This window comes from Balaenoptera musculus, chromosome 11, assembly GCF_009873245.2.
Source record: "Balaenoptera musculus isolate JJ_BM4_2016_0621 chromosome 11, mBalMus1.pri.v3, whole genome shotgun sequence".
NCBI lineage: Eukaryota > Metazoa > Chordata > Mammalia > Artiodactyla > Balaenopteridae > Balaenoptera > Balaenoptera musculus.
This window is the reverse complement of record NC_045795.1, coordinates 75,654,110-75,676,693: the sequence shown is the minus strand read 5'-3', so window position 1 is coordinate 75,676,693 and position 22,584 is coordinate 75,654,110. Positions and strand designations below refer to the sequence as shown.

General features: G+C 39.2%; 1 protein-coding gene across 10 annotated transcripts in view; it reads left to right on the top strand.

Annotated features, from left to right (window-relative positions):
• Positions 1-22,584, top strand: part of FHIT (fragile histidine triad diadenosine triphosphatase) — a 1,509,753-nt gene that overhangs the window by 14,144 nt on the left and 1,473,025 nt on the right. For all 10 annotated transcript variants that reach the window (XM_036870236.1, XM_036870232.1, XM_036870237.1 and 7 more), the window contains exon 2: positions 21,201-21,249. The gene's annotated coding sequence lies outside the window, so the exon portion shown is untranslated. The remainder of the gene's footprint in view (positions 1-21,200; positions 21,250-22,584) is intronic.

Here is a 22,584-nt window from a genome sequence, read left to right as displayed (position 1 = left end):
GGTCCCTGTGTGGGGTAAGTGGTCCATGTCATATCCCTTACTTAGAATTCGGTGTTGCACTTTGCACAACACCTTGCACTTTACCACACTACTTCTAGGCCATCCTCTATTACTTCTTTGGTTAGCCGAGTCCTGGTTGCATGGGGAGTATAGGTAACTGAAATCTACAGAAGATCGCAGACCTCAGCCCTCTTACCATTTCTCTGAACATGTACAGCAACCCATTTCCTCTGTTTATTGGAGATAATGCCTTGTTTATTGCATTAATATTGTCTATTTTCCCTCTCGAGAAAGTTTGCTCCCCAAAGGCAGGGACCTTATTTGTCCTATCTCCAGGCCTGTGATAGACAGAATGAGTTTTGTCTCCTCATTGCCATCAAGACCTGAAGTCTGGGTCATCCTGAGGCTGCTGCTCCGTGCAGATGGGTCATTAATGTCATATAGCTAATAGGAACTTTCAGATGCTGGGGAGTCAAGAAGGGGCTCATAGGGAGGGAGTAGAGAGAGGGGGCTGCTGTCTGGTGCTGAGCACTGACTGCTGGCTTTGCTTCTCATTAGCCGTGTAATCATGAGCAAAGTACTCAACCTCTCTGCATCTTGTTTTTCTGTAAAACAAAGATGATACTACTACTTAACTCTTAGAGTTATTGTGAGGATTCAGTGAGACTGTTGATGTAAAGCCTGCCTTGCACAGTGCCTGATGAGTGGTTAGTGCTCAATAAATATTCCCTGCGGTCAGTGTCATTAAACCTGTTATGTTGCTCTGTCTACTTGCTGGCAAGTAGTTATACGTGTGCCAGTTTTCAGTTTGAAGATCACAGCTAGATCTTTCTCATAGTATTGTGTTATTTGGGGAAATCTCATATTTGGCCATGAAATAAATGTAGAGGCTAGCAGTTCTGGCCATGTGAAGTTTTCTGAAAACACTGGTGAACAACAACCCAGGATTCAGCACAAAAAAGTAAATGCTCGTTGATGTTAAATACAAAGGAATATAACTCAGAAAACAAACACATCTATCATACTGGAATATTTAAATGCCTCTCATAAACACTTAAGATTCTCATTAGTCCAACATCAGAAAAATGATAAATATTAATATTTGTCATCAAAGGAAAGCTTAGAAATCAAAGCAGAGTAAGCAACTGTTATATTTCAAGGATTGCATAATACTAAATGAATTTTAATTCAATATCTCCTAAACTATTTTAAAGATTTCTCTATACGACAGTTTATTTTTATCCAGTACACAAACTAGGAAAGATGTGCATTTAGTCAGAAAAGATTCAAGGGATTTGCTGATTCAAAGACCTGGGCTCTGTTGTGTTTTGTGTCTATAAAAGAGACCCACATGTGCCTGAGCCAACCTCCTTCTCCATTGATCTCCATCTATTTTCGGAGAATCATATTGGAAATTGGCTCTGGGTAGATTATGAAAGGGCACTGGGTGCTTTCTGCCTTTGCTGTGGATTCTTTCCCCCAAGCTTCTCTATTCTTCCCAGTTCTGAATGTGCCCGGAAGCATGTACGGCATCCCCCAGGGTCAGGAGGGAGCAGAGGGAGAGATGACAGGCTGGCACCATCACCCTGCAGCTGTCAGGCTCTCCCTTCCTTCTTTCAGCATCTGAGATGGCTGACTCAGTGTGAGAGGGCCTCACCATGTCACCACAAGAACGCAGTCCTGGGAGTCGAGAGACCTGGGTTTTAGTTCTGGCTCTTTCACTGCCTTATGAATGTCCTGTCTTCTCTCTGGGCCTCCCTTTCCACATCTGTCAAGTGAGGGACTTGGATCTGATAATTCTGAAGTCATGTGCTCTCCAACATGCTATGACCAAGTGGAGAGCTTCAGGGATCTGAAAAGCCTTTCCCCTTACCCTCTGCACAAGGGCATTTGCCTGGCGAGGCAGGCTTCAGGGCCAAACAGACCTATATCTTGCCTTAGCTAATTTACTTAAGTACTCAGTTTTCTCATCCACTAGATGGGAATAGTAGAAGGTTGTTGTAAGCACAAGAGATGATGTTTGGAAAGCATCCAGTGCTGTTTGACACATCACAGGGATTTAATGATGCTGCCATTTTGTTATTATTATTATTATTATTTTGTTACTGTTATATATTATATTTATATCTTGACTCAGTACTTTTCTGTCTTTTTGTGATTCAGTTTCCTTTTCTAAAAAATGGAGATAATAAGAGAATCTACCTCACTGGTTAATTGTGAGGATTAAATGAGATAATACATGAAAGTGCATGGGGTGCTTCCTGGTATATAATAAGCACCAAATACACACTAGCAATGATTTTAGCTATCTTTTTTTTTTTTTAATTAGTCACAATACCTTAAATAAAGTAAAGAACTAGATAAGACAAGGTGACTGGGGGCAGTTACCATCTCTAATACACATGCTGAAGCAGATTTCTCAGTTGTCTAAAAGACCCAACATTTTCCCTAAGCATCTCATTTATCATAGGGAACAGTAAATAAATAATGTCAAATCTATAATTGAAAGTCAAATATCTGTATCCAACATGAGTTCTTAAACCTGGATGCTGGAGTCTCTTTAACATCAAATGTTCCATGTATATATATAGGAAACAAAAACACTAATTGGAAAAGATATCTGCATCCCTGTTTTCATAGCAGCATTATTTATAATAGCCAAGACCTAAGTGTCCATTGATGGATGAGTGGTTAAAGAAATTTTGGTATTAATACATACAATGGAATATTATTCAGCCATAAAAAATGAGGAAATTCTACCATTTGTGACAACATGGATGGACCTTGAAGGCATGCTAAGTGAAATAAGTCAGACAGAGAAAGATAAGTACTATATGATGTCACTTATATGTGGAATGTGTAAAAAAAAAAAAAAGCATTCCCCTCCCCCTGCTGCAAACCTACACCAAACTCATAGGAAAAGATCAGATTTCTGGTTATCAAAATGTATAAACTTCAATTATATGATAAATAAGTATTAGGGTTGTAATGTACAACATGATGATTATAGTTAGCACAGTGTGATATATGGGAAAGTTGTTAAGAGAGTAGATACTAAGAGTTCTCATCACAAGGAGAAATTTGTTTTTTCTTTTCTTTTTATTGTATCTTTATGAGATGATGGATATTAACTAAACCTATTTATGGTAATCATTTCACAATATATGTAAATCAAACCATCATGCTGTACACCTTAAATTCATACAGTGATGTATGTCAATTATTTCTCAATAAAACTGGGAAAAAATGCAATGTAGCTACAGTGGAGAAATGGAAAAATAGAGGACAACTAAAACAGTGGAACATAGATACTTCTGGGGATGACAAGTGGAAAGTAGGAAGAAATGAGGCAAGAGATTTTTTTTTCCTAAAGTCTATGTGTTGCCATTTGATTTAAGCTATTATATATTTTACCTTATAATAAATAAAATTTATTTTGCTAAAAGTAAAAAAAGAGAAGAATCTAATGTTCCAGGTCAATGCTGTATCTCCACATACGGAAGAGATATATTAGTTAGAAGAGACCTAGTTAGAAGAGACCTTATTTTTTATCAGGTTACTATAGGCCAGGCACTAAACTAAGACCTTTGTGGGGATTCTCTCATTTCATCCTCACAGCAACTCCAGGGGGTGGATACTCTTATTATCCCTGTTTACAGATGAGAAAACTGAAACACAGAGAGGTTAAGTATGTGCTTAAGGACACCCAGCTGGCAAGTGGTGGTGCTGGGATACGGATGCATGTCATATGACATGGGAGAGAGCTTAAGCTCTACTAGCTGATGTCCTCAGGTGGTCAAGAAGTCAAACCTGCTTGGTGGCTACTCTTTCTGTATTAATGAAGTCTGATGGATCAAGACAAGGATATAAATGGACTTGCTTTTTACCAATGACATAACAAATTAACATTATTCCTATTGTTTCCAAGATCATTCCATTTCATGTAAGGGAATGAATTTCAACATGGAATAGACTTATTTAAGGAAACATCAATATTTTTCTCAAATTGGCAGCATCAAAACTATATTTATGGAATTAAAACATATTGCATTTATATAATGCAAATTCACTTGGAAACAAGATTTCTTTATCTTTTTCTGTAACTTAGCTTGCAGCTGTTGGCATCAGTCTATTTTTAAAACACAAAAATAAATTGTTTCTTGTTAACTCCATTGGATCTGCAGGCAGATAGTAGACAGAGTTGCTGTCCATGAGGCCAGCATCTTGGTTAGAGGTCCTGGATTATTCTATGAGAAGGTGCTATTTGGAAAAAAAAATCCTTTTCTTACCAACTGCATAAGAAAATTCATTTTAGAAAATAAAAAAAGACAAAAATGCTCAAAAAATAAAGTAACATTAGCATTTCATCTCCTCAGTATAGCACTATCAATATTTCAGTGTAGGGATTTCCCTGGTGGTCCAGTGGGTAAGACTGTGCTCCCAATGCGGGGGGCCCAGGTTCGATCCCTGGTTGGGGAACTAGATCCTGCATGCCAACCTAGAAGTGTGCAGGCTGCAACTAAGAAGTCTGTATGCCACAACTAAGAGTCTGTGTGCCACAGCTAAGACCTGGTGCAGACAAAATAAATAAATATTAAAAAAATATTTCAATGTGTACCCTTTCCATCCTTTTTTATTGCATATGTAAGTTCTAAGTTCTGTTAGCTTTCTAAATTGGGATCACACTTTATATGTAGTTTTGTTACCTTTTTTTTTACTCATCAGGGTATTGTGGTGCATTTTCCCATGTCATTAATGATTGCAAAGTACTCTTACTATTAGAACCTGCAACCTATCCTAATTGTTTTTTTTTAATTTTTAAATTTAAATTTTAATTTTTGGCTGTGGTGGGTCTTCGTTGTTGCACACAGGCTTTCTCTAGCTGCAGTGAGCGGGGGCTATTCTTTGTTGTGGTGCGCGGGCTTCTCATTGCGGTGGCTTCTCTTGTTGAGGAGCACGGGCTCTAGGCACGTGGGCTTCAGTAGTTTTGGCTTGCGGGCTCTAGAGCGCAGGCTCAGTAGTTGTGCTGCATGGGCTTAGTTGTTCCGCAGCATGTGGGATCTTCCCGGACCAGGGCTCGAACCCATGTTCCCTGCATTGTCAGGCGGATTCTTAACCACTGTGCCACCATGGAAGCCCCTATCCTAATTGTTTAACATTAGGTTTCCCCCACCTCTACTTCTGGTATATGTTAGCGAAGAATATTTGCATATATGCATATAATTACATATATGCAATATTTGCATATAATTACATCCACTATTCTTTTCTTAGGATACATTCTCTGAAGTGGAAATGCTGAGTTATATGGTAAGCTGTAGGAGTAACTATCTAGTTTTTCTTCACTGCAGGCAGTGCTCCCCTGTGCACCTAGAATCTCCACTAACAGCTTCTCCTGGGCTCTGTTTCCCAGGAGCTTCAGAGAAGAGACTATGGAGCAGGAAGGTGGTGGGGCAGTTAACAACATCCGTCTTCAGGTTCTACTCGTGGACCAAAATAAACATGTTGGGTTGCCAGTACCAGCCTTAACATATCCCCTATTATTTGATATTTAACTCTGTCAGCTCAGAATGCTTTCAGCTGCACGTAATAGAAAACTTGACTTATGGTGGCTTTAAAAAATAGGGGATTATTTCTCCCACATAATAAGAAATTTAGAAATGTGTGGTGGCTGTGGCTTTAGTTCAGCAGCTCAGAGATGTCAAGGAGAGTGTGTCTACAGCGTTCTTGGCCTTTTCTTAATGGTCACAGGATGGCTGCAGGTGAAGCAGGCATCATACTTCTGTTCAGGGAGTCAGGTTGGGGTGTGAGAACACAGATGAATAAGACACATTTTTGACCCTGGGAGTTGTTAACCTGATTTTAAAAAGTGGTGCTTTTTTCTCTTATTGCAGAAGTAATACACGTTCATTATAGAAAATATATTTCAGTGGTAATCTTACCACCCAGAGGTAATCACTGCTCTCATTTTGGTGTTTATCCTTTTAGTTTAGTTATAAATCCACAAAAAAGTGGGATTTTTGATTTATGTACTGCCCCATAACTGGCTTTTTAAATCAGCATCCATCTCACTGCCTAGCACCCGGTAGATGGTTTAAAGATTTTACTGGAAATTTAATGAATAATTTAAAAAATACACTATGAATATTATTTTTCTATATCTCTGAGTAGTCTTTACAGTATATATTTTATAGTATAAATTTTAATAGCTGCATATCCCTCAATTGTTTGAATGTTTCATGATTTTTTTGACTCAATCTCTGTTATTTTACATGTAGATTTAAAAAAAATTTAACTATGACAAATAATACTGCATTGAACATCTTTGTGTGTGTGTGTGTGTACACAAATCTTATTTCCTTAAATTCCTTTCATAATTGGAATCACTGGGACCAACGAAATGCCAATTTTACAGTCCTTGATTTATGTCATCAAATTGCCCTCTTCAAGTGTACCATTTTACTTACCACCAGCAATGTGAGTTGTTATAACCTTGTTTTAGTTTTTTATTTTTAATAGACATTTTTTTGAGTTGGTAATGTATTTGTCTGATTCAAAAATCAAGACAATCAAAAGGCATAAAGTGGAGTTTTACTCCTATTCCTGTCCCCATACTCTCATCTCTGCCCCCATTTCCCTTAGGGTAGCCACTTCTACTAGGTTCGTTTGCATCTTTTCAGTATTTTTAATGCACACAGGCAAATGTGTATATAAATTATTTCCCTTCCTTTCTTACACAAAAAGTAACACACAATATACACTGTTCTGTATTCTTGCCTTATTTGGTTAGGCTGCTGTATAATGTTCCATTATGTGAATATTCTGTAGTTTTATTTATCTAGTCTCCTGTCTAGCTTTATTTGAGACCTGTGTCTTTTCAGCAAAACCAGGCCCAAGTGAACTATGTTATTCTGGCCCTGCAGCTACACCACAAATAGGAGTAGGAAGCTATATCTTAATTTCCTAGACCTACTGCCTGGCTTGCTGCACATTTTGACTTAGCCTCCCAGGGTGTAGTTGGCAGTGTCTGAAATATACTGAATCCAAGAAGGGAGAGAATTGCACAGGTAGGTTTATCCCCTTTGAAGACTCACTGGCTTGTCTTTTTTCCCTAGCTGTGATTGTGAGATATTTTCATGTTTTAGTTTGGGTAAAGAGTAACCCCCTCCATTCTCATCCAAGGGATGGTGGCTCCCATAGGAAATTATGTCTTATTTTTTAAGGAATTCATTGTCACAGAGTGCCAGGTGTATGGTATGCTCCCTCAAGAGGCTCTGGGGAAGAATCCTTCCTTGCCTCTTCCGGCTTCTGATGGCTCCAAGCATCCTTTGGCTGGTGGCTCCATAATAATTTACTTCACTTGGCTTTCTCTGTATCTTCTCCTCTTCTTTCTCAAATCTCTATCTGCCTTTCTCCTATAAGGACACGTCATTGTTCTTAGGGACCAACCAGATAATCCAGGATGACCTCAAATCAAGATTCTTAACTTAATTCCTTCTGCAAAGACCCTTTTTCTGAATAAGGTAACACTTGCAGGCTCCAGGGATTTGATGCAGATATATCTTTTGGAGGCCACCATCCAGCCCACTACAGGCTTTGAGTCTAGCACTCTGATTCCAGAATCTGTGCTCTGCCCTGTTAGACCATATCCTGTGAAGTGCCACAGAGAAAGTCTGTTTTCTCTTCCACATGGTAGTAAAAGGCTAAGGCTTATTCGCTCAATGTTGTATCTTCATCGCCTTGCACAGTGCCTTTTGCACAGAGGAGGTGCTCAATAAAATGAAATGGCTTTAATCACTGAATTTCCATAGATTTTATGAAGGCAGTTTTCACGTCTCTTATTGCTTTTCTCCAGGCTGAATATTCCCCAGGTACTTCAGCTGTTCCTTATGTGAAGTTCGGAGCCCCCATCTTTCTGGTTGCCGTCCAGTACATACTTGCTAATTTGGCCAGTCCTCCTCTTAATATGCCTTCCAGATTGAACTCTTGATAAGATTTAAGTAACAGGGTAGAATGAGACTATTAATGCTCATGGTTTGTACACTATAATTCTTAAAGTAGCTCTAGGTTGTATTCATTTTAGAGTAGCTGCTAAGGTCATTTCTGGTAATTAATAGCTAAAGACAAAAAAAAAAAAAAAGAAAGAAAAGAAAAGAAAACTCTGCCATACTAGTAGTCCTACTTAGTCATTGAGTTTTTAGGGCCAAATACAGCCTCAGTTATGCTAATGCAAGTTTTATCGATTTTGGATTCTGAGGATGGATTTTGAATTTGGAAAGAAAATGGTCCAAACGTCACATTCTGGGGTTTAGTAGAAAAGGCAAGCATACTCATTAATAAATCCAGTTTTCTCTCTCCATTCCATTTTGTTGAATCCATGGAAAAAAAGTTGTATGTTTTAAGAGACCTGAGTGGTGATCCAATACAATTTTCTGCAAGAACGAATCAGGATTTTCATGACAAAATATTAGAGAAGAGAACGTTTTTCTTCTTAATTTCTACCTGCTGTGGCCTGAAGTTGGTAGAGTTTTGTTTTTTTTTTTTTTTATCACATTTACCAACTGCTTGTGTTAATTTTCACGTACTTGTACCCTGAACAAATTTATGCTCTTGGTGCTGTATGTGCTGCAAGTTTCACTGCTGTCAAAACATGTTTTTAAAAATAACCCATGGGTTTTAACTAGTACAGTCAAGACAAATTAGGTTTTTTAAGAAGTAAAATCCACCTTAATATTTAGATCAGCAAGATGTTGTTATGACTAACTTTTGGCTTTATGTGGTAAGATAGGACCGAGGCATACTAGAGGCATACTAACGCTTTAAAATTTTTTCTTTCAATCAATTAATTTTTTAAACTAGGGGTTAAAACAAGGAAAAGATAATAACTCCCAGGGGTGGACTCCATGTCTTCATTTACTCCATTATACCTTCTGCATCTTGAAGCCTGGTTTCTTTGAAAGGAAACATTTTGCAGAGAAAGCCCTCTGCTTGGAACTCCTCCCCCTCACTCCTTACCTGGCTACTATTTCTACCTGAGGCTATAGCTTAAATGTCTCTTCTGCAAGGAAAGTTATTCTGACCAATAAGACTAGTAGTTCTTATCTTATAAGCCCCCTTGTACTTCATTTGCAGTCTTCATTACATCAGTTTCAATCACCTTGCTAATATTTGTCTTTTACTCCAGTCTGTAAACTCTATGAGGCAGGGCTGTGTCTGTTTTCAACACTCTCCCTAGATCAGTGTTTGGCCCATAGTAGATGCTTAGTAAGTTTTTGTTGACTGATTGGTCAGAGGCTGCAAAAGTCATTTAAGGGCTAATTTTAACAATATTTGCATTTCTATGTGTGTGTGTGTGTGTGTGTGTGTGTGTGTGTGTACTAAGCTAATAGCAATGACCTCCTCTTTTCTTTCTTTTTTTTTTGTGGGGTGGGGGGGTGGGTACCACTGCATCAAATTACTGAAGTAGAGAAAACAGTTGACATTCTGTTTTAAAGTGACTATGTATTTGACCCACTTCTACTCTAGTAATGTCATCACGATTGTATCTCATTGCTGTGGGTTCTTGGAGGCTGACAGGCAGAACAAGTTGCTTCAGCTCACGGTCCTCATCTGTCATACAGAACAGCTTGCAGAATCTTATTATGTGAATGAAATATGGAGAGAGAGATATTTTTCTTCCTGGGCTATCAGGGTAATTGAAAGTAACCGTATCAGGGTACAGGGGGAAAATGCAGGAAAACAGACTGCTTTTGTGAAGGGCAACTCATCGGCTCTCAGAACTGCAGGTATCTAGCCTCCCAGGGCAAAGTGTTTCCTTTTATCCAAAGGCCTGAGATTCAACATTCTTTCAGTAAGGAAAATGTCTTGGTTCATGTTACCACCCCTCAGCTGCCTGATGAGATGCCACCACCATGGTGCCTTTGGAGGTGTATCCCACCAGATGCAGGGCACGAGCTTGGTGTGTTCTTTAGCCAAGGAAGAAAACCGTTTTAGTATTCCAGATCAATAAAGTGTAGTAGAAAATTGGAAATGTGCTATGAAAAGTCATTAACCAGAGAAATTCTGCTGTTCCTGAGTTTTGGATCAGAAGAAATAATAACACTTGACTGCTTTTCTAGTTTATATTTTACAAGCTTGGCCCTGGTGCAATGGAATATCAGATAATACTGTATCAGTGACACTTTGCCTTCTAAATCGTTGATCCTGTACGTATAAACTGAGCTCTATAGAATAGTTTTAGTTCACAGGAAGCCTTTTATGTAACACTGGTCAAAAGCACTAATGCGGTGACGCAAAGCAAGGTACAGTTCAGCAGTCATTCAAGTCATGACTTTGTTATATTTTGAGATAGCTTTAAAATCACTTAGTCGAACAAAACTCTAAAGTACTGTAACTGCCAGGTTGCTTTATCTAATTTATGAAACAGAGGCAAAGGAAATCAACAATAACCCTCCATTTACCATTATTAGATTAGCTATTACTGAAACTGCAGAAAGTATATAACCCTTTACTTTGTGTTCACTTGAATTTGGTTATTAAGCTTTGATGGAACTTTCATTTAACCAAATGCCTTTGTTTACAACAATAAGCATGTTAAATCTTTTGTGTTCTGAATTTGATATGAGCATTTTAGTACATGCCTCCTGCAAAGGCATGTTAAAGTTACAGATTCTATTCATTTGTGTTGTGTCAAACATTATCAATTCAATCTAGTTAGGGTCTTGTTTTTCTTCCTGACTTTAAGAAATGTATGTTTTTGCTGTAAGGCTTCTACTTTTTCAAGAATATAACCAGGCATTAACAAACATGAAACTACTTCTCAGAGCAGCTTCATAAAAATTGATTTTTCAAAATTAAATAAGCATCTGGTGGGCTGAAAATGCTTTATACCTGATATTTAAAAGATATTTTGACTATTGCCAAAAGAAATCAATTTCTTCATGCTGTCTCCCTTGCAGATGCCGTCATGTGCCACTGGGTTGTGTAGAGCACAGGCTCTGGAGGGAGGCAGGCTTGGATTTGCACCTCACCTCTATCACTTACTTGCCTGTGACCTTGGACTTCACCTCTTAGGGAAATCAGTTAACTCTAATCGCCCTCTCCTCAGTGTGTATTTGGGTTCATAATAGTACTTATCTCATAGTGTTTGTTATACGTGAGGGGATGCATGTAAAGAACTCAAAAACCTGATTGTTATTATAACTTGTGTTTGTGTGTCTGTGTGTGTGTCCATACTCTACATACATGTTATCAACTTGACTGAAAATTTACTGATTTTAAATCTGGTTATAATAATGGAAATGCTGTTATCCTTTCAGGACTTAATGTTCTAGTATCGTGACCATATCTAGAAGTGACATGGAGCATAGTTATCATTTTGGATCTATTCAGAGCCATTGCTTGAAAACAAGTCACTGGGAAGGTGGCTATTTCAATTGCAGAGATTGGAACCAAATTCATATTCCAAAGAAGTCTTTACTTGAAAAGTGGAACTTTATTTCAGTTCATTTAAATTGATGTAAAAGCTGAGATAAAGAGTGTTTTAAATATGTGAAATAGAAATACATGGCCTTTCCAATAAGAAGGGCTCCTGTTGACAATTTGCTGTTGGTTTTTCGCTGACTTTATCTGTTTCTCACATCTTTTAAGCTTCTCTCTAACTGCCTTGTCCTCTCTACATTTTCCATCTTCATCTCTGTCCTTTATATCCACATTTTTGGGGTAGTGTAGATGGGTTTGGAGAAATCCACACTGTGTCACCCAGCATCCTTTAGACCAGTAATCCATACAGGAGTGATAGGAGTTCAGGCTAGGAGATCTGGTCTTTGATATTGGTTTTCAGCAAATTTACACAGTTCTTACGGGGATGGAATTTTTCTCCTCATGTGTACCATCTTCTGTCTGCTTGAATAATGAGTCATAGAAAAATGAAAACTTCTTTAACTATGAAAGTTTCAGCAAGAAAAAAATGTTAGGCCTTTGGTGTTAGTATAATGCAAAATAAGATAGCATTTAAAAAGTCTCTTCTTCAGCATCATATTGACAGTGCCCCTCACTTGAGTCAGGGATTGGGGACTTACTGAGATACACCATCTGGCAGAATACGGAAGGCCAGTCTTGTGCCAACTGAAAAAGCTGCATCAGTTCCAACTCTTGTGTACTTTGCACATTATTGGATGTCTTGCAAAACGTTTATCACTTTTTAATTAGGAAGGACTAAGGGATTTTAGTACCCCAAAGAAAATGTCAGCAGCCCAAAGACAGAAAAATTATCCAGTGGATCATAAGGGGCAGTAGGTGTTTCACTTTGAGCTTGCACAGGAAACAAGGATAGTTTCATACTAGGATCTTTGTTGGGGGGCACGTATCCTTGGTCTGTCTGAGCGGAACTGGGGACCTGGTCTTTCTATTATTCTGACAGTTTCCCCAGTTTGTTTCTCTTGCAGCATGGCCAGGCCTTGAAAGCACATGCCAAGAGATCAACTCTGTTCTGCTTCTTGGCCTATCATGTAAACTGTGGCCTGTCATGTTCATTAAAATGAAAATTTGTCGAATGGAATTTGCCTGACTGGCAGAATAGTTTAAATGTCAGATGTTGTTAGGCCTGGATATAAATATTATGTTTCTATTGTTAATTAATTGCAGTGCCTCAGTACCAGTGATCCAAAATCCAATTTAGTCTGCAATAGCCCTGTGGATAAGGGCCAGAGTTAATGAATGCAGAGGGAAAAAATGTATTCAGAGTTTCCATTGTATGTCAACGTCCTCTTAGAAAAATAGCAAATTTTGGTGTGTCACTACAGTTTAAGAAGGGCAAAACAAGACAGAATTAAGACTCATTGTCTTTTGAAACCTCTCAAATGTTACTTACTGTTGCATCTATTCCACTGCTAGCCCTGAGTCTGTCCCAGCATCAGAATTCCCAAAAGATGCCTCTCTGTCCCCTTTCTGTGACTCCCCGCCACCCATTGTTTCTATCTCTTGAGTCTGTTGTTTTGTTCCCCGCTCATTTCAGACCTGTAGAACTGAGGTGTCTAGCCCCGTAATCCTGCTCAATTCTCTTTGCAGTGTTCATTTTCCTCTCTTCCACTTACCATCAACCCTTCCTTTCTCTTTCTTTTGGTCCTTTGTTTTGGTCCCCAGGCTCAACAGCCTGTCTGTCAAGTCTGCCACTGTTTGTTAAGATCATTTTGCTTCCAAATTGAGCTGGTAGCTGAATATCACTCCAAATATCGCTGCTAGAACTGTCTGCATTACAAAGAGGAGCAGAAATTTTGCTGCTGGGGCCCAGACCTCAAAACTGACTGTTGTTGCAAAGCCGTGAGCCAGCAGGCGTTTGTGGCTGCCATTCTCAACCAATATTTTGTTGAGTACTTGCTGTGAGCATGGCATCTGACCCGGCCACCTCTCTGGGTTCCAAAGGCAAGTGGGTGTGCCAGGCGGAGGAGGACTAATTAAGACTTTGGAAGGCAGGACTAATGTGGTCCAATGGTCAGGGACCCTCATTTAATTCCTGGCATCCTGGTCCCTGCCAACCTCGTTCTGCCCCTGTGATTATGCCAGCTGAGAAGCAGGGAAGGGAAGATGAACTTTGGTTTGCTCTGAGTTTCCCTGTCCAGCAGTGTCTATCAGATTAAAAATGAGAGGGAAGGAGGCCAGAGAATCTTCCAGATGGAGAGTTCAGAGGAGGGCACAACCAGACTCCCTCTCGGCAGTGACGTCACTGGGCCATTCAAGCACTGGGCCAGGAGCCTGCTGCCAGACCCTGTAGTGGAGTGGAGTGGGGGCTGGCAGAACAGTCACCCTTGGCTTAGGGTGGAAGCAGATTGAAACCAGGCACATGCAGGCCACATGGTAGAGGCAGAGCATTTACCCTGAGGACTGGCAGTCTGTCTGGAGGTGGGGCCCTTCATTCTGGACTCCTCTTAAGGGTGAGTTCCCCAAATTACGTAGACAACTGCAGAAACCAAATGGGGAATTGGTGTTCCCCAACCTCTCTGTTTCTTCCTTTAGAATGAACCAGCTGTGTAAGAAAGGTGACCTTAGATAGGCTGGAGGCAGCAGTAACAGCAGTAGCCCTGCATCCTTGGATGGATGCACATGTGGACAGCAGTTCCAGGCAGCAGGGGTTTGGTGAGGACACAATGCACTGACACTCACTTGCCACACCTCGTGGTAGCACAATTTTGTAACTAGATTCCATGTTCATTGAAAAGTATCCTTATGGATACTCCAGGAACAGGGTTTTGCTCAAACGAGAACTGTTTTTTAGACTAAGGCGATCTGAGGTCTATGAAATTCTGGAATGATAACGAATGAGGCTAAACACTGAATATCTGGCTTAACCTTACTTAAAAATTGATTATTTTAATGTTACATCCATACAACCTCAGTTTCTCTCTGAGATGAACCTCTTTGTCTCAAATTCAGGTTATTAGAGTTTGGGGAGGGTTTGTGCTATTGGGAGCAGAGATGTTTGACTTGAAATGTCATCTCATTCTAAGAAAACATACTAGGGCCACGTTAGGGCATCTCTGTGCAAATGTCACGTTGTCAGAGTGTCTCCTCCTAGGATTAGACTAGCCACGGTACTTCCAGCCCTGTCTTATGGTCAGACAAAGCCACTGAGTTCCCCCACAGCCAGGGCGCCAACCTGGCCAGGGTCACGCTCCCCGAGATTTCATGGAATTTGATTTGTCTCTAACTCTCTGCATATTAAGATGCTAATTATTGGTTGACTGGTATTCTGCTCCTCAGATGTCACCTAATGATTTTCCAGGGCTCATGCTACTTGGCAAATTTATTTTTCCAATGCCTGGCAAATATTACAGCATTGAACAGGTGTGGTGAGGATGAGTTGTGTTATATTGTGTGTGTGTGTGTGTGTTTGTGTGTGTCTCAGGCCACAGAAGTGTAGACTTCTGTAGAGAGATATCTTTTCATCTTAAAAAAACCTAGAGTACAAATTAAGAAAATGAGAAAGAAAGAACAAAAATAAAAAGCTAATCTCAAGTAAAGAATTTTCAATGTTTTCAATAATAACACAAACATAATATTCCTTTAAGCAAATTTCCTTGGGTGTATGTTGACACTGGCCTAGAGGATGTAGATTCAACAAGGAGCAAGAAAGGTGTGGTCTGAATCACCACACCTATAAGAGGTTCTTTTACAGACGTTCGATGCTTTTGTTTGAAATAAAAATGAGGTGCTGGCCAAAAAAAAAAAAAAAAAGATGTGGTCTGTATCTTTGTTGAACTTAGGGTCTATTGGAAAGACTTTCACTTACATTTTGACAATATTGATCAGTTATCCATATGAATAACAAAACTAAGGAATATTCCGATCTCAACTCTAAATACATCAGTTTCACAAATTCTGAAAATTACTCTTTAAGAAATACATGCATATAAACTGAAATAAAATTTCTGGGAATACATCTAAGAAGTCTCAGGTTTGGGGGATCTTTTCTGTTGTTTGTTGTGAGGGTTTAAATCAGTCTGCAGATTCTCAAATAATTTCATGTGTTTAAAATATTCATTTATCATCAGGTAGTTTAACCAAGGCTATGTTTTCCAGCTGCCTGGTTTTCACGGATATGTAGAAAAAGGTTTAAGAATCTTCTCTTAGTTGAAAATTGGCTATCATTTGAAAGAATGCTGCAATAATTCGTCTGCAGCAACAGCTCACTGAGCATAGCATAAGAACAGAAATGAGGGCTGAATTTATTCACTGTCTTCATTCTTGTGTCTTGTCTTCATTCCTGAGTGAACAGACTTCTTTCCTAGGTATATACATAATTGTTAAAGACTTAAAGGTCAATAACCAGTCGCTTAATGTGGCAGTCAAGTCAGGTGAGGGCTGCAGAATGCAGCAGTGGATGCAAATCTCTCAGTTCCAGGCAATGTTGCCTTAAGGAAGGTGCAGTTGGATGGTTCCCAAAGATAGGTTTTAACTGGGGGAAGATAAATCACAGTCAAAGGAGGTTTTTATATTTGAGAAAGATGTTTGTTTAAATTCAGACCAGTATTTACCTGGAGGCTGGATAATGGAGTGAAGGGCTTGGTGTTGATAAAGGTTTTCTGGGCAGCTATGCTCTGGAAAACCACCAAGATAAATCAGTGTGTTATTGGCCTGTACTGCTCTGCCTCCGTGATTATGTCTTTTGGGAGCAGCTGAAGCCTAAACCTCTTTGGATTCATTTAAATCTAATCTGTGTCTTGCAGAAGGTCATATGAAGGTTAGAGAGTCCACCTGCTCTACAACAAAATGGGGATGAGTTAGGCATGAGGGGAACTGGGAAAAGGTATAGTGCATTGTAGCTGCAGGTGAAAATGTTTTCATGGCCAGTAGAAGTTTAGGTCTTTGGATTTTGGGGTCAAGGTAAACATGGGAAAGAGAGGACTAGTTTGAGTGGCTATTCTTGACTTTTGTCCAGAGATAAGTACTTTGGGCACTAGAGCGAGAGTTTTCTGATCCTGACCTGCTCCTACTTCAGATATCTAGCAGACATATACGGACAAATGTTTGGGTGCCAGAGGTATACACAAAGACTGTGGAATCCACTTGTGCAGCTGACTGTTTAACACGGAGGGGGTTAGGGGCGCCGAGCAGTTGAATATTTGTGTATAACTTATCATCAGCCTTCCATATGTATGTCCATATCCGAGATTCTGTGGATTCAATAACCACGAAGAGTGTAGTACGGTAGTACATAGTTATTGAAAAATAAATCCATGTATAAGTGGACCAGTGTAGTTCAAACATCCTGTTCAAGGGTCAGCTGTGCTTGTTTATTCAACAAGTATTGACTGAATGACTATTTAGTGCTAGCATAGAGTCGGGGGCTCACAATGCCTGGGCAGGGTGAGTTTGGTTTAAGCAATAAAAGCCATAGGTTTTAAAGAGCTTAGACATTCATTAAGGTCATAAAATATAAACACAGGAGAAGGTAATAATTTAAGACAATAGCATGCATGCCTGTCACAAGGCATTCTATGATTAAGGAGACAACAAAGCTCTGTTTTAAGACCAGTCCCACCACCTGTCCCTTTACCTTTCTGGGAACGAACCTTCAGTACTGGCTACCCTTTCTTACTCTTCTGCTTTCAGCCTCTTAGTTTCAACTGGATCTGCTCATCACCTTGACACATGCTCAGGTTTTTTCTGTTTACGAACTGTACAAAGAAACCCTCTTTCAGCACTTTGTCCTCCAGTTGCTACTCTCTTTCCTCTTCTTCACACCCAAACGTGTCTAATATTGTCCTTACTCACTGTCTTCATTTTAATGATTTCCACTTATTTCTTAACCGACTCCAAACTGAATTCTGTCTCAGTCCACAGAACAGTTCTTCGTTCAGTTCCTCAATGACGTTTACATTGTAAAAGGGGCAGAGCCGTTAGCGCGAGAGCCGTTAGCGCGAGAGCCGTTAGCGCGAGAGCCGTTAGCGCGAGAGCCGTTAGCGCGAGAGCCGTTAGCGCGAGAGCCGTTAGCGGTCCTGCCCAGGCAGCCTGGCGGTTGTCCTCTGGGCAGAGAGTGCGGTGAGAGGCGGGTCGCGGCCTTCTCCCCAGGCCCCTCCGGAACCCGGCCTCAGGGCCGGCAGGTGACCTGGGGGGCCCAGGGACAGGCCTAGGGCTGTGTCTGCTGAGCTCCAGAGCCCTTGCCTCGGCCGCCCACTGGCGGGGCCCAGGCCTTGAAGTAGCAGTGGACCTCTCCCCCGTCCCCACCTCTGTGACCTAATGGCAGCGGTTGCAGTCTTCATGGGTCCCAGACCATGGAGGCCTCATCAGCTGGAGTATACGGACACTGCCCTGAAGGTAACAGCTTCACCCCAGCCACCATGTTGTGACGAGAGGCACACCCCATGTAGAGGCCACAAGGAGGTGTTTCAGCTGATAGCCCCAGCTAAAGTCTCAGCTAACCCTCAGCAACTGGCGGGCATTTGAGGGGATGAACCTTCAGGTGATTCCAGGCCCCAACTTTCAAGGCTCCCAGCTGAGGCCTCAGGCACTGTAGCATAGAAAAAAGTCGGCTTACTGCACCCTGTCAGGATTCTTGTTCCATAGAAACCATAAGAGATAATAAATTATTATTATGAAGTCATTAATTCTTAGGTAGTTGGCTTTGTAGCAATACGTAGCGAATGCAAATGCCTATTTTATTATTCCTAACTTGTATTTTGCCTAATATTAACTTACTTCCACCAACTTTCTTTTGGTTCCTATTTGCTTGGTATATAGTTTTCTGTACTTGTCCTTTCAAAATCTTTCTGTTTTAGATGTGTTTCTTATAAACATCACATAGCAAGGTTTAAAAAAATCCATTTTGAAAAAATTTTATTTTAACATGCATTTAACCCACTTACTCTGATTACTGACATATTTGAACTTCTTTTAATTATTTTCATTTGTGTTTTCTATTCACTGTTTTCCTTTGTTTTTTTCTTCATCCCATTCCAGTCTTCTACAGAAAGAGAATTGGTTGAGTTTTCTATTCTCTAGATTGTTCCCTTCACTGGTTTGGATACTTCAGTTCTTCTGGTGATTACTCTTACGTGTTTTTAAATCGTGAAATAGAATATACATACAAAATAATTTTGAAAGTGTATATCTACAGTTTAAAGAAAATAATAAACTGAACATCCAGATACCTGTCCCCAAGCCAAGAAATAGTGCATTACCATATTCCAGAATCCTCTTAGACCGTTTCCCCATTACAGTCTCCTTCCTCACTCTCAAGGTAAATATAGCCTGAATTCTGTATAAATCATTCATTCCTTTGCTTTTCTTCATAGTTTTTGCCACTTACATGTAATATTTCAAAACGAGATAGTATTTATTTTTGCCTTTTTGAACATCTTATATGCAGAATAATATATATAGTCTTTTGTGACTTGCTTTTGTTTTACATCATATTTTTGAAAGGCATACATGTTGATGTGTGTAACTGATTCATTGATTTCTCAAAGCTGTGTAATATTCCATTGTAAGAATCTATAAAAATGTGTTTATTCATTGTACTGTTAATACCTGTTTCTGTTTTCAGTATTTCTTGCCATTCTAGCATTGATGCTAGAAACATTCTTGTACATGTCCCTTTGAGCATACATGAAAGGATGTCTTTGGTTATGTACATAGAGAAAGAAATGCTAGTTACCTTTAACAAGTTCATCAGTAGCTGTAATGCATATTTTTAACAACTTAGTCAGTATCTTTTCCTCCTAAACAATTCATTCCCCCCTCCTTTATTCCATATGATTGTGGCCAACCACTCATTTCATCTTATTTGCAAACCCTAAAAATTGGTCGTTATTGCTATTGTAGGTTTTCGACAAGCAGGGTTTAGTAATTATTATCCAATACCCATTATTTATTTTTGAATTTACTAGATTTACTGTCATACTTGTTAATTTATTTGTTCACTATTGCTTTTTGTTCCTCTTTCCTTCTGGGATCAATTCCTTATTATTCAAGTATATCTTTTAGTATTCCTTTCAGCAAAAGTAAACTACTGTGAGCAGGAAATAATATTTTTTTTTTTCTGAAAAATGTCCTTATTTCTCTCATTCTTGAATGATAATTGGTTTAGCATGGCTATAGATTTTTCCTTGAACTTTTTTTCACTTGGAACTTAGCACATGTCATTCCACTGCTGTCTTGCTTTTATTTTTGCTTATGACAAGTTGTTTTGCAAGGAGTCTATTTTTTCTCTCTGGTTGAATTTAAGGCTTTCTTTCTATCTCTGGTGTTCTGCGGTTTCCTTCTGTTGTATCTACCTGTAGATTTGCTTTTATTTATCGTGTTGAGGTCTTGGTATGCTTTTTCAAGAGGATTCATGTCTTTCATTCTAGAAAATTTGCATTCATTATTTTTTCATATTGGTCCCCTCCCTTTCTTTTGAGCTATGTTTTGTTTAGCATTTCTTTGTGTTTGAAATAGAAACGGATACAGCTCAATCTCTATGTTGTCAGACCATAAATCTCTCAGACTTTATAAAATGTAGTATTATACTATTTTATCTAGTCTTCCCCAAGTTATATTTCCCCCAACTCTATTGCAATCCACATAACACAGGGGGAAGGAGAAATTTTGATGGTGTCCTATGGAGGGGCCTTATCTCCTGCATTAATATTCCAAGATTTACATCATAGCCCACAAGTCTGGCCCTTGTTCTTTGGTGGTCGTGCATCAGCGGTAATGGGTTCTATAGTGGGATAGGGGGATGTGAAGGGAAATAACCCAGTAGGGGCTAAAGCAGTTACTTAGGACATTAAAGGGGGAAAAAAAAAAAAAAGAAACATGGGAAAACCATGAAGTAGTTGACCATTCCCAACTACTATACCTTAAGAGATGTTAGGACCTAGCCATGAATGAGAGAAATAGGCATATTCCATTTATTTTTGACTATGGAGTCAACATATGAGTAATGTTGGACTACTATAGAATCAGCCCCTTGAAACCTTAAGTTATTACTGTTGCTTGGCAACTATAGTTTACCACATCTCCTATCATATTGACTTGTGTGTGGTCAGCACATTGTATGTTTTGGTTGCAGGGAGCTTAATTTAACATGCCTAGATTTGATTTGAAATGCCAAGTTTGGCTTCCTCTGTTTTATGAGTTTCTCACTACCGAGAGAAGGCTACACTCTACCTAGAGGAAGGAGGATTGTATGTGTAAGCTTGCACACATTTACTCATAGGGGCAAGTGGTGAGGTCTGGATTGGGAGGGCCATGCACTCCATATGAATGGAATAGGCTCCCCCAAGTAAAACTCCCAGGGAAATGCAAATAGAGTGTGTAAGAAAGATGGCGCTAAAAGATGTAAGAAAATAAAATGCTTGGTCAAATCTAGTGTGCTGCATAATGTTTAATTTGATTTTCATCTCTGCACTTTATAAGCTATTTCATCTCTACACTCCTCCGTTCTGTTGAGGAGTTCACACCCCAAAAGATTTGATTATAGATCTGGGCAGGTTTGTGTGAGTCGATTCTGGGTAGATGTGTGTGCCGTTTTCAGTTTATGACTTTGTCTTTCATTGACCTCTTGTACAGGAGGTATGAGGCACAAAGTTTTATCAGTGGTTTATTTGGCTAGCATCACATACCATGGCATATGGAAATTCTACTTAGAGACGTGGAGAGAAAACGTTTGCTGTTTTACTCGCAGATAACTCAGTGCTTTCGTTTTTATCTCTTTGTAGCTTTGAAGCTCAGCAAAGAAGGGAAATCCATTGAGAACAGTCTGTAAAGGTAAGTGTATTTATTACATGGCCTTGACAAACATTGCCTTTACAACATTGATTTTTCTTTTATTCAGAGATTTAAACACTCGGATTAAAGATATAGCTGACAGGACAACTTCCTTAACCACCTGCTTGTCCTCCCTCATAGGCAAAAGTGCTGAGCAATAGTTAGCAGAGAGCAGGAGGAAATAAAATGATGTGCTGAGGGTAGCCAAATGCAATTGTATGCTTGCTGACTTTTGCTTTCTTCTCAGCAGTTCAGACATTCCAATGGAGCTAAATTTACTAAGATTAATGTTAGATGGGAAAAGAATGCACTCGCACCACTTCTGGTCAATAGTTAAATAAAACCAGCTGGCCAAATAAAGCATTTAAGATAAAATTCAAAGTGGCATTTCAATTGCGTTGGATGAAATTTATCATTAAAGTCAGTTGTGCCATTGTGTGGAAGAGCTAGTTTTGTAGAAAGGAGAAAGTTAGCCAGTTTGGTGTAGCTAATTTCATTCCACCCAGTCACTTTGGACACTAAGTGAGTTAAGGAAATGAACTTCCAAGTTTGAAGCAATGGGGAAAGTACCTACTCAGCCTCCTGTGAAACATTACAATCGAGCTGCTTTTTACATGGAAAAATGTAATTGTTTCCTCTTTCCTAGGTATATTTATAAGCATACCTCTGTACAGCATTGTTCTTGGATTCATTGTTTAATTTCTGTTCTGCATGAAGTATTTTAATTTAAAGAATTCATTCTGGGGAATTATAGGGCTGCAGTTTCATCAAGAGTCTTTGGTGGCCAGGGTGAAATATGCCATAATTTTACATTTGTTTTCATCATCAATTATGTTTTTGACAATTTTAGGTTTTTTTTTTTCTGTCATTTTTATTACAGGAATGATGACCGTAACCACTTTAGTTAAAGTTGGAAAAGCCATTTTGATTTACTTTATATTTTAAGTTATTCCTAACTTTATGACAAATCTACTTCTGGAGCTGAATTTTTAATATTTATTTTGAGGGTGAAAAGGAATTTTACAGGGAAATTGGAGAAAACCCCTTTTGAATAATCAGAACATGAGCTATAAAAATATTGTTTTGGGGATTTGCTTTGGGATGATTAAACTCTGGTGCATGAAAGCTCGTTGGCTTGGAATTTTTCTGTAATGGTTGGCCACTAGTGAAGAAAAAAATATCTTAAGAAGTAGATAATTCTTATATTCAGCCATATAACTTACACATCTCTGGACCATTGAGCCACATCTTGGAATAAAGCAGTACTTGATAGCTTTTAGAAATAAATTCTCATAAACTGTTGGAGTTAGTGATGATGTAGCAGTCTTCAGAACC